Here is a 12,193-nt window from a genome sequence, read left to right as displayed (position 1 = left end):
ATAATCTATACCACATCAATAACATGATAAACGATATGATTTTGTTAGGTAATTTTAATTATCCATTTAATATCCGAAATTGAAAAGAATGATAGCATTTTGCTCCAATAATGTCTCCCGAAGGATTGAATTTTATGAAAATATTAAAATATATATTATTAAAAATTGTGAGATATCCAATTAAGGTTTCAGTGTATTGTAAAAAAGACAGCCAATATGTTGTCTAATGCAATTTCACATATCCATTGGTAATCATAGTTGTCTAATGGAAACCTGATAAAATAGCTTTGCATTTAATGAACGGTATAGACTGGTGTATCTCTTTAAGCTACTTGTAAAGTGAATGCAAAGGAATACCCATCTAGGATTTTCTGATACAATGGACATTAATTACAATTTAATTACCGTGTTCAGTGCATTTCTCGTAAAATCCAAATATTAATAAACAATGGATAATTGATCAGATCATTCTTCTTATTCATCTTCTCTACGAATTAATCGCATTGAAGCACTAAATTCTATCCGAGATATAGTAATGAATACTTATGTCCTGTTTCCAGATCAAACTATCAAAATATATTTAATAGTAAACTGTGAGATATCAAAAAAAGGTTCCAGCAGTTTTTAAGAAAGACTGGAAATGTACACAGCCAATATATCCTAACCTGAATTTCAGGTGAAATTGACCAGAAATTCTGGTTAATTTCAGGTGAAATTGACCTGAAATTCTGGTCAATATCTGGTTAATTTCAGGTTAAAATTTCTTGACCTGAATTTCAGGTCAAATTTCAAGAGAAATTCTGGTCAATTTCAGGTGAATTTCAGGTCAAGAAATCTTCAACTGAAATTCAGGTTAAGAAATCTTGACATGAAATTCAGGTCAAGAAATCTTAACCTGGATTTCAGGTCAATATTTCTTGACCTGAATTTCTGGTCAATTTCAGGTCAAGTTTGGTCAAATCTTGTCAAGAAATTTCTTGACCTGGGTCAAGAAATCTTGACTGAATTCTGGTTAAGATTTCCGTGGGTGACTTTCAGGTCAAATTTTCTTTGGATCATTTACTGGATGCTGTTATGGCTTTCAAAAATCTACTTTCTATTAAAAATAGTTTGTAAAATTGTCTATTAAAATGATTCCTCCATTATAAAAACGTCTGAAAAATGAAGAGAAGACATTGTAAGTGTTTTTAAAACAGTATTTATTTTGCAGTTAAGAAAAAAAAACTGCTACATAAAACTTAAGCACATGTTTTGCTTATCATTTGTAGCAAAGAGCGATAACTCTTTACCAATATCTTGTTTGATCATCACTTTGGACAGAGAAATATGCAAATTATGCATGATATATATACCGGTATGTACAAAAGTTCCTGCTCTGACACATAGCCATTGTACTTATAATTACACAATTCGGTAATAATTGGTATATACACTGATGAAGTTAACTTTTTACATATATGCACATGCTTTGTACAAAGGATTGATGTGGGCTTTGTCAGTGTGATATATATGGAGCTGTGTATATGACCAGAGGTGTTGCCTTGTAGCCAATCAAATCCCTTGTTGCCATGGCCAAGCCTGTTACTTGAGAGTAGCCGTCGCTTGTTGACCTAACCAATAATTCAGACAAACAGAGTATGGACTCCTCACTCCAATTCAGGGGTTACAGGCACTGACTGGCCCCAGATATCTGCAATCTCATACCAACAGAAGGCAGCAGTCCGTCCATTTAGGGAGAAAGAAAACCTAATGAAATAGAATTAAAAAACAAATGCCACAATGAATATAATGTTGACTAAGTAAATATCATGATAGTATGTCCACGTATGTACGTGTATAGATAATATGTTCTACTAGATGTTTCTGAGGTTTGCCGGCACGCATAAAATATGAATACATGTATTGGTCTTAATTAACCGCAAGTGAAAAAGAAAAAGATTTTGTTGATTTGTTCGTCAAATTACCAAGTCATGTTATTCATACTGGAAACTATTTGTGTGTCTTTTACCAAGTTGATTAATTATGGACATTTGATCTATTCGAAGGTATTACAACATGTATTTAGAATTCTACATGGTTAGTATAAAAGCATACTCCAACTCCAACTGAAAAGTCCTTATTTCTTACACTAGAAATGTATGTGTTTCAAACAAGGTAAATGTTAACCACATTATTTAAAATTTACAAGCAGGAACTTAATGTCACAAAAGAAATATGTTGACTAAGTAAGTTTCATAAATTTCAGAAAGACAACTCGTATTTAAGTATGAAATCATTTCAGACGTGAAAAAAATACCTGATCTCCGTAGCCCAAGAGGCATGGCTAGTTTGCTCATCTTCAATTTTCAAACACTGTCACGTCTGGAGAAAAGTGCTGTTTGTGGCCATGCAATTTAATGTGGTCAGTCTGAAATATTCAAAAGTTGTCATTAATAAAGTTTTACAACAAAGAGGCTACAATACTAGTGCCTTTTTGTTAAGATCAATGCCTAGGCATATAAATTATAATGCTGGAATGTCACTATTAGATCATGTACATGTTTGTGAAAATGGTTACATACTTTTTATATATGTTAGGTTTACACTATGTTCCCGGCGGCCACGGCAGCCCCGTTTACACTATGTTCCCGGCGGCCACGGCAGCCCCGTTTCAGACCACCGTGGACAAAACGTGGTGACCGCGAGACAACGTGAGACAACGCAGAAGGACGTGATAGACAAACGTGAGCGGTCGTGATTACCGTGGATGCCGTGTCAGATTTTTAAACTGTCAAAAAATTTGCCACGGCAGTCACGGTACAGATGGTGAACGCCACAGGACGTAATAAAACGGCATTGACGTAACAAAACGTAACATCGCGTACGAGGCCGTGACAAAACTTCCAGACGGTTCGTGGTGGAACGGGCAGCAAGCACGTTCCCGGGAATCTCACGGTGATTTCAAGTTTTGTGACGTTCTGTTGCGTTTTTTCCACGTTTTGCCAAGGTTTATGCAGATTGACTGCACGTTTTGTACCGGTTTGTCAAGGTTTTAACGGCAAGCCAAGGTGGATGATAGCCGTTTTGATGCGTTCTGTTAAGGCACATCACGGCTTGTAGCGGTGGAAAGCCCGACGTAATACGGCGTGTTACGTCCTATTACGTTGCAAGCATTGTATGATAGAGTATCATTGCCTTGCCTGGTGCATTTTGCTACTTTTTGGAATTATTTGTTTTAATAGATAGATAGAATAGTCATTTTCAAACACACTTTCCCCTGTATCCACGGTCCACCACGTAATCCGTAAAAGACCGTGGCAAAACTTCACAAGACCTAGCTCAACTTGAATACAGAAACAAAAATAGCCAAAATTCAACGGCGCACCACGTTATTCGGGAAAACGGGGCTACCGTGGTCGCCGGGAACATAGTGTAAACCTAGCATTAGGTCCATGGCAAGTCTTTCACAGACCCATGTGTATCAAAAAGAAAAAAAAAGGAAAATTGTGACTAAATTAAACAATACATCTGTAGAACAAATCATATGCAGCGTAACTCAAGATTGTCTCCCCTTATTAGTAGTTATTACTACAATTAGTTCGGAAGTTAGGGTCCAGCCTGGACAATCAAATCACTGTGAAATTGGCTTTTATTTTTTACCTTTCTCTTAGAACATATGGTCAATGACCTGAATATAGTGTATTAAACATCAGCCTTGGGTTACGTAACTGAACTACATATGTATCCTTCAAATTTCATCATCATAAGTCATATATTTAACACTTCAGAAATGCGGGGCTTTGCAGGATATTAATAGATAAGAAGAGGATGAAGAGCCAGTTCTTATACAATATATCTCACTTCATTCAAAGGGAAGATATTATGAAGTATACATGTATATTGTATAATATACCACATGAGTTATAGCAATCTGATTTTAAAGTTAATTATGGAATTTATTTTTAACTTAAAACTTACAATGAATAAAAACATTGCTCCCAATACACTTATCAATACAGTGACATTCATATGTACAATATCATACAAACTTAAAAAGTCCACATTTTATTTGCTCACCAAATAAAAAAGTTTTGGTAAGTTATTCTTGCCCAGTCCTGGAATATTTTCTTGATTAAAATCAATTTTATTTCTCCGGTGTTTAATTTCAAAGACATCAATCTGTCGAATCTGGAAAATTAAAGAAAAACAAACTAAGGATGGCAATTTTGCATGTTTGTATCTCTGCCATATACATGTACATGTATACATTTTGTGTATATGTAACTACATGTACTACCTATAGGTTAACTACCCATATTTACTTGGGGTTATTGAATCAATATTGCATGTAAGGTTCTTTAATAAAGATTTACTTTTCCCTATTACACCATGCTGATAACTGTTCTTAAAATAAACTTTTACAGAACTGTCGAATCAGTTAAAAGTTCTATAAATGTCCTAATCAAAGACTAGACATACAAAATGTTATTATATAAGTACATGTATCTATAATTAATTTCAATATTCTATGTTAACATGATAGAATGTATACCAATGTAAACTTCAACATTTACATATATAAACATTACCCATAATGGTGTGGAATTTATACAATTACCACACTGAAGTTGTGATAACACTAACAGCTAGTGTTCATGTTTTATTTGATTTCTAATTTCCTGTTTTATTTGATTTCTTATTTAACTTTTATTCTTTATATAAGCCTATTTAAGCAAGGTTATGGACAAAAGAGAATGATGACAGTCTTGAGTCTTATAAACATAGTTAGTTCTACATGTACAATTATTATATGTAGATTTCTACATGTACTATGTAGTCTACATGTAGGGTACAATTAATGTACATGTACCCTTCTTCATGCCAATCATGATTATAAATGTAATTTGAAAGATTCATTACAGTATGGGTTGTGACAATCTAATTCACTGAATATGGATATGCATACACTACATACAGTACCTGATGATACACAAACTACTAGACTCTACATAGAGTACAAACAGTAGGCCTAATGGACATACAATGTAATGTATATACCTTTATTTATTTGGTCAGATGGACTGGGCTTTCTTACGGATTTATTTTTGCTTTAGTTTTAGGTACTTTGGAAATATATGGAGTCATAAAAAGACACACTAAAACTACTGTCTTAATCAGAACCTCCCCGCTTCCGGGCGGCATAGGATTTATTTTTCATCAGATGTTGGCTTCTCAAACTTACTTTGTGATTGTCATATTTTGTTCCGATAACATAGTCAAGCTGCTTGTAATATCGCTGACAGTTAGGCATCCTAGTCGTAGTGTACCGGCAAACATCATATATCGTAATGTATTACACCACATTCACTAATATTGACGATATAATCAAAATATTGTGACAATATCATAGGCCACCGTCTTGATCTGTTGTCACAGACTCCATGCAATCTGGGTCGATGAGATGCTTGACTCCGCCGATCCGTAAATGATAAACATATCGATGATCTAGATTTGAACTAGAGCGCCATCTATATCGAGCAGACGTAAACAACAGCACGTGCGCGTTTTGACTACAGAGGCCGGGATGTTGACAATCTTCCGTAGAAAATGAGTAGAGGCGAAAGAAGTTGTTTCAGGTAATCCATCGATATGAATATGAAATTTAGACGAGTTTTTTCTCTCTCATAAAACAAACGAGGTTGTTTTTTTGTTGATCAGACAATATTTTTGAAAAGTTTCATTGGGGTCCCGACCCGGCCCTTGGGATATTTTTTCCTTGCGGTTATTTTATTATATTACCCTAGGAATATGATTCGTTAACCCCATAACTATGCAATAATTGCCAAATTAGGAAAATTTTAATAAAATTATGACAGTAAATTGAAATTTTGTCAAAATACAGAAAAATATGACGTATGAAGTAGCCTATATATATAGCTAGCCAGTACATGTAAATCACAGGAGCCTGACGTTTTGTCAATTGTACATGTACGGCGGTGTATGTAAATATACAATATACATATATAAAATACTCCTATTGATTGTCAGTACTATATTTAAAAGTGGTTTTAAGTAAAGGGGTACTGTACCTATACAAGAAAAAGAATTAAAAAAGATCAGTCAGAAGGTGATATCTTTTCCCTAAAACAGTAGCTAATTTGTTGCAGCTAATGACAAGTAATGTACAATGTAGAACTGCATTTGTACTAACTGCTTTATGCTAGGCCTATTAAAATTAAAGAAAATTGACCAGAATATAATTTGAGGTCAATTATATAGAATAATTATCATTGTATGTAAAACATCACGCCTTTCATAAAACATTCTAGTGTCATAATTACACAGATTTATTGTTAATTTATTCTGATTTGTTGGTTTTCCTATTATTATGTTAATTACATGTTGAGTAAAATATTGTAACAGGCAACTACATTTGTACATGTAGGCCTATGCTGTATAATAAATTGACTGACTGCTGTATTGATATTTGTGATGAAATCCGTGTTTTTTGGGGATATTTAATAATTATAATTGTAGTGTAAAAGCATGCCTGTTGGTATCTCTAGCTATGCAGGTTGCTAATACATGTATTTATATTTGGACATGAAGCACATCATGACATGACTGACTAATATTACCTTATTGCAGTTACAACGATACATTAAATGGTTTCTAATAAAGTATCAACATCTTTATGCTTTTTGCAATAACTTATTTTATGAAAGAATTATGTAGAATTCTATATACAGTAAACATGCCAGATGTTACATGTATATATGATATTTCCTGAAACTTTTAAATCTAATTTAATTAAACACTGGTAATGCTGAGTCATCTGATTTATTGTTAATATAACCAAAAAAATGTTAAGAGAAACTTGAACATTTTTTTTATCTTACTATGACTATTTTAGAGGGAAAAACCAATGCATTTGATGACAAAGTGTTCTTTATTTGCAGAACAGTGTACAATATGATTCCGACTTCTACTGTAATGAAAGTGTTAACAGAGTATGCCATCTCCAGTATATTACATTCAGTTTTATTTTGAGTTTTGACTTTATGTCTGCAGATTCAGCTAAATAACTTGTAGATAATGTGCAGTTGAAATGTGAATGTTTCTCTTTTAGAGGTCAATTTCTGGTCAAATTGACCTGAAAGGAGCAGAAAAGTCAATTTCCGGTTAAAAATCTAATCTGAAATTGACCAGAATTTCACATGAAATTGACCAGAATATAATTTGAGGTCAATTTCAGGTTAAAAAACTAACTTGAAATTGACCAGAATTTCACATGAATTTGACCAGAAATTGACCAGAATTTGACCTCAGCAAATTTTAATGTGAAATTCAGGTCAATTTCAGGTGAAATTCAGGTTAGTTTTTTCACCTGTAATTGACTGTTCTGCTCCTTTCAGGTCAATTTCAGTTCAGAATTTCACATGAATTTGACCAGAAATTGACCAGAATTTGACCTCAGCAAATTTTAATGTGAAATTCAGGTCAATTTCAGGTGAAATTCAGGTTAGTTTTTAAACCTGAAATTGACTGTTCTGCTCCTTTCAGGTCAATTTCAGGTCAAAATTTTAACCAGAAATTCTGGTCAATTTCAGGTCAATTTCAGGTTAGGAAATATTGGCTGTGTAGGGTTTATTGCAATTCAAAAGAAATTCATTTCCATTCGTAATCGAAGTTGTCTAACAAAAACTCGATAAGACTGCTTGATCTCTTTCATCATCATGTATATAAAATGCAAAATGATACTCATCTATGATTTTTATTGACAATCAACAATAGTTACAATTCAATTTCATTGGTCTGTTCATTTTTCGTGAAATCAAAATATTGATAAAGAATGCATAATCGATCAGATAAGTTATCTTAGTCTATTGCCTGTAGATAATTTTATCCTTGAAGTATTTATTGCTATTTGAGATATACTTCTGATTATTTGTTTCCAGATAAAACAAGCGGAGAGGTAATAAAAAGTGAAACAAAATGAATAAATAGGTTAGGAATATATTATTGACAACGAGTATATCATCAATATATATATTGGTGTAATTATTTATATCTACTGTTAATATATAGGGAGTTGGAGGGTATAGACATGTTGCCTGTTGCCCCATTCCTACATTCTATAACATCCGACAATACAATATTCTGGAATGAGATATTCTTCGAACTTGTTATCACATGAAACCATGGAACATGGATTAACACAATGGTGACTTTATCACTAAATACATATACCAATGATAAACATACTAACCTCTTAAACGTTGATTTATGTCATCCGGATTAGGCTCCATGTTCAGGTTTTGATTTTCTTCCTAATTCACTGTAAGCATAATAGTCTGGATCATAGTTCGATTATTGTTATTTAACTTTCAATACATTTATTTCAGAGTACAACTACTGTATATTTGATACAATTGATTTACTACTAAATTAAAAACTGGATGTCATTAAACGTAATGTGTACATTTTAGTCATGCTTGGTTTTAGTAGTAATTTATACTCAATTGTCAATACGATGCAACAAACAGTAAATTCGCTCATACCGCTATATTAACATCGAATATTACCCACATTGAACATTTGAATTTAGAGTATATCGTGGTGTAATAGCATGAGGTCATTGTGACGTCAATTATCTAAAACGGCATTAGCGTAAAATTACATTTTTTGATTGTTAGTTGATGAGTGTTTGTTGATGTATCAGAATTAAAAAGTGGCGATAAACATTCACTTCATAATACAATTATATAACGGTATTAAAGCAAAAAATGGATAATTCCTGTTTTATTGAAATTTAATTGTAACCCGTTGTCTAAATCAAAACTCCCAATCATTTGCTGTTCACACTTTATTTTATTACAATGGAACTTTAAAACTCTCATGACCTTTATTTTTAAAATCACACAGTTACAGCTTGATATAGGTAATTACCGTTTTTGCATGGGTTACATTCACTCTTGTCATTACATACAGATTACTGTTTGATGTATCAAAATCAAAATGTGGCAGCAAAATAAAGTTGGACAGTCATTCGTTATTCGTAATTCGAATAACGACTAACTGTCTAACTTTACTTCTGGCCGGGTAAAGAAAAGTTAGAAAGTTATTCGTTATTCAAATGTGGCGATAAACATTCATTTCATAACTAAATTAAAATGGATAATTCACTATGACCTTTTTTTTTATTGAAATTTGATTTTAACTCGTTGTCTAAAAATCACAATCCCTTGCTGTTCACATTACTGTTATTTAAATAAATGGAACTTTAAAATGCTCATGACCTCTATTTCAAAAAACCACACAGTTACAGCTTGATATAGGTAATTGCCGTTTTTGCATGGGTTACATTCACTCTTGTCATTACTTACAGATTACTGTATGGTATGTCCATTTACTTCAAGTTCCTTTATTATCAAATTATCATTTCGTGGCTTTCTATTGGTATTTACCCCATATACACATTTTAACTGATGTCAGTATTTATCTAAAATATTTGTATAATATTCAATAAATATAATACACGTATAACTTACGAAAAATGACAGTTACGCAACGTTTTAGTGAATGAGGCGACAATCATAATTAAACTGCAAAAATGATAATTATCTCCAGCTATAAACAACCTCATGAAGAAAAAACTATTCTTAATCATGCAGTTGGTATTCAAATGTAGGCTTGCAGTGAGTTTAAAAAACGAAATTGTTTTTTTAATTGAATGATTAACTTGTTAACAAGTAACACGAATATAACATTAGACATGTTAGTAAAACATACACATGTTGAGAAATACACGTCACTAAATCATTACGAATACACACCTCTACATGTAGTTGAATGTTACAATACGACACACTTGTTCACTATCCCAGGCTACCATAACTCAACCATGGTGTCGGATCTGAGAAATATAAGAATGTACATAGTATTACGCAATTGTACAAATTGTGTTGATAAGATGATATACATAAAAACGAAGACTAACATTTTACCATATGTCTCCCTTTTCTTCACTTTTCTGTTTAAAACTAAGAAAGCGTTTTCTTTGACTATATATAAGTTCACAATGAGTGATATACGCCAGACGTATGCTTGTCCTGGGAATTTTGAAGTCAACATGGCACAAAACTACCCTGTAAAAACTAACACAACAATGTATTGGCAATTAAAACTGCATCAATATCAGATTAACCTTACATTAAACCAGTCTGGAATGCAAGACCTGTGAAACAACTAACGTAAACCATGAATCCGTGTAACATGATAATGAAGAATGCAGGCGAACACAAAATAATAACATCGCTCTTTCTTCAAAGAACAGTCAAATTACGTAATAAGGGTTCCTCCCAAAGTAACAAACTGACACGCTTCCATCCGTCACGGTGCTTAAAGTCAAATGATATTGATTTGGTCAGTGAAACTGCTTTAAATTAGTAAGTTTCGCTGAACAAGACCATTCAATATCGGTCACATATTTAAACGATTTAATCTACGTAGTTCTCAATTTGGTTCTTACGTTTTCTAGCTCCACTGTGCTAATATTCTGTGATCTATTATAACTCAACACACTTTAACTCGCATCAATAGATTCGAATATTCCCTTCGAGCCCCGTCGGATGCGAGATAGAGACAACTCCATAAGAAAACAGTAAACACAATATTTGGTATAGCGTGCTTCTGAACAAATCATCGATTGTGATGTTAGCGAAGTTTGCAGTGAATGAGAAAACTCTGCGACAGACTAATACTTACTTTTACACAATTCGATGTACAAATACTTCAGTCAGAGTTTGTGTTCAGGGAAAACTGTAATTTTATTACCTTGCATATTAATCTATGAAGACGAAGACCATTCATTTAAAAAAAAAAAACTTTGAAGTTGTTCATTCCAGTATGGTACATGTTTGATATCATGTTTCTTGGCCTCTTAATTAGTTATTGATAGGAAATTGTTAGCCTACTTTAACTATGTTATATTGATTTACGGTCGAGATTTTCTACTTGGACAAACTTCCAAATCCTTCATCCATATATGCTACATCGGGTCTCATGTCCTGATAATTATTGACAAGATGTCTTTTAGATAAGTAAGCCTATTTTATCCCCTTGACCTTGAGCTAGGATCAATCCATTCATTTGAACAATCTTGGTAGCTCTTCATTTAGGAAAATCATGAACTTGCATCAATTGTGAAGTCACCAATCCCAGTATTCCAATATATAAAAAGCAATAACATAAATACCGATGCTATTGAATTTACGTGAATGATGTCTGATAAAGTATCCATATCAATATGCCATAAAAATATCAGGTTGTAATATTCAGCCGTATCATTGCTACGCCACATATTTTCATTCATTTTACACTAAAATAAGTGTACAACATTGAGTCAGAGAAGTTCAATCAAACTTAGGTATGTTTGTTGGATACTTATTATAAAATAGTATATATGGGACAACGATATAATTCTAACAGTGTGGACAGAAACTAGAATCACATTTTCAAGATCTGTCTCTTTATAAAGACACAAAAACCTATACTTACCTTACGGACGCACATATCTGTCGTGATGTTATAAATTAATCAAAATATAAAATACCTACAACCAAGGGCAGATAATCCACTTATATAATATGAAAATATAAAATACTTAACAAAATGAGAAACGTAAATGCAACGCAAAAACCTACTTATGTTTGATACGTCTGGGTTAGATACAAACATGCTAGAATATACTTTAAGAACGCCCGATAAAACTTATGTGCACAGAGGCTATAACGAATTATTACAAATTAAAGATAATATTTAAAAAATGAAGTGATGATAGAATACTCCAAGAATTATGCATTAATCTAATAGATACAGATATTATCTAAAATTAAAAACAGCTTTAATTTCATGATTAGTTTTAACAATTTGTACTATGCGTCACCATACTTACGATGTGTAAAGCATTATTTGATATTTGAATTAGCGTGTAAATAGTGTAGACAGTGTTAGCGTACCTTCTAGAGCACATGTAATTTGGATAGAAAGACTCCGGTACTGTGTCCAATACAATCATCAACTGTCCATGACTTGGATCCTACAAAGATATAAATATGGATATATATTATATACATCAATAACATATGTTATGTATGTCGATGTTATAGCTCAACTGTTGTTATATTATTCCTTGTGAGTGGATATACATTGT

At 32.7% G+C, this 12,193-nt stretch overlaps 2 long non-coding RNA genes across 3 annotated transcripts in view; both read right to left on the bottom strand.

The window, feature by feature from the left end:
* Positions 1-1,182: 1,182 nt before the first annotated feature.
* Positions 1,183-8,428, bottom strand: LOC138309621 (uncharacterized). Of its 2 annotated transcripts, none has more exons than XR_011206302.1 (4): positions 8,249-8,428; positions 4,057-4,167; positions 2,284-2,407; positions 1,183-1,746 (listed from the first exon to the last, which is right to left on the bottom strand). It is a non-coding gene; the product is annotated as an uncharacterized lncRNA (long non-coding RNA). The 2 variants fall into 2 exon arrangements; XR_011206301.1 differs by having other exon boundaries at positions 2,297-2,407; positions 8,249-8,413.
* A 1,367-nt stretch (positions 8,429-9,795) lies between these two features.
* The window catches only part of LOC138309181 (uncharacterized), a 43,623-nt gene continuing 41,225 nt past the window's right edge, over positions 9,796-12,193 (bottom strand). Inside the window, exon 5 of the long non-coding RNA XR_011206214.1 lies at positions 9,796-9,895. This is a non-coding gene — a long non-coding RNA (uncharacterized lncRNA). The remainder of the gene's footprint in view (positions 9,896-12,193) is intronic.

Source organism: Argopecten irradians, chromosome 15 (genome assembly GCF_041381155.1).
Source record: "Argopecten irradians isolate NY chromosome 15, Ai_NY, whole genome shotgun sequence".
NCBI lineage: Eukaryota > Metazoa > Mollusca > Bivalvia > Pectinida > Pectinidae > Argopecten > Argopecten irradians.
The sequence above is the reverse complement of the archived record's forward strand: the minus strand, read 5'-3'. Positions and strand labels throughout refer to the sequence as shown.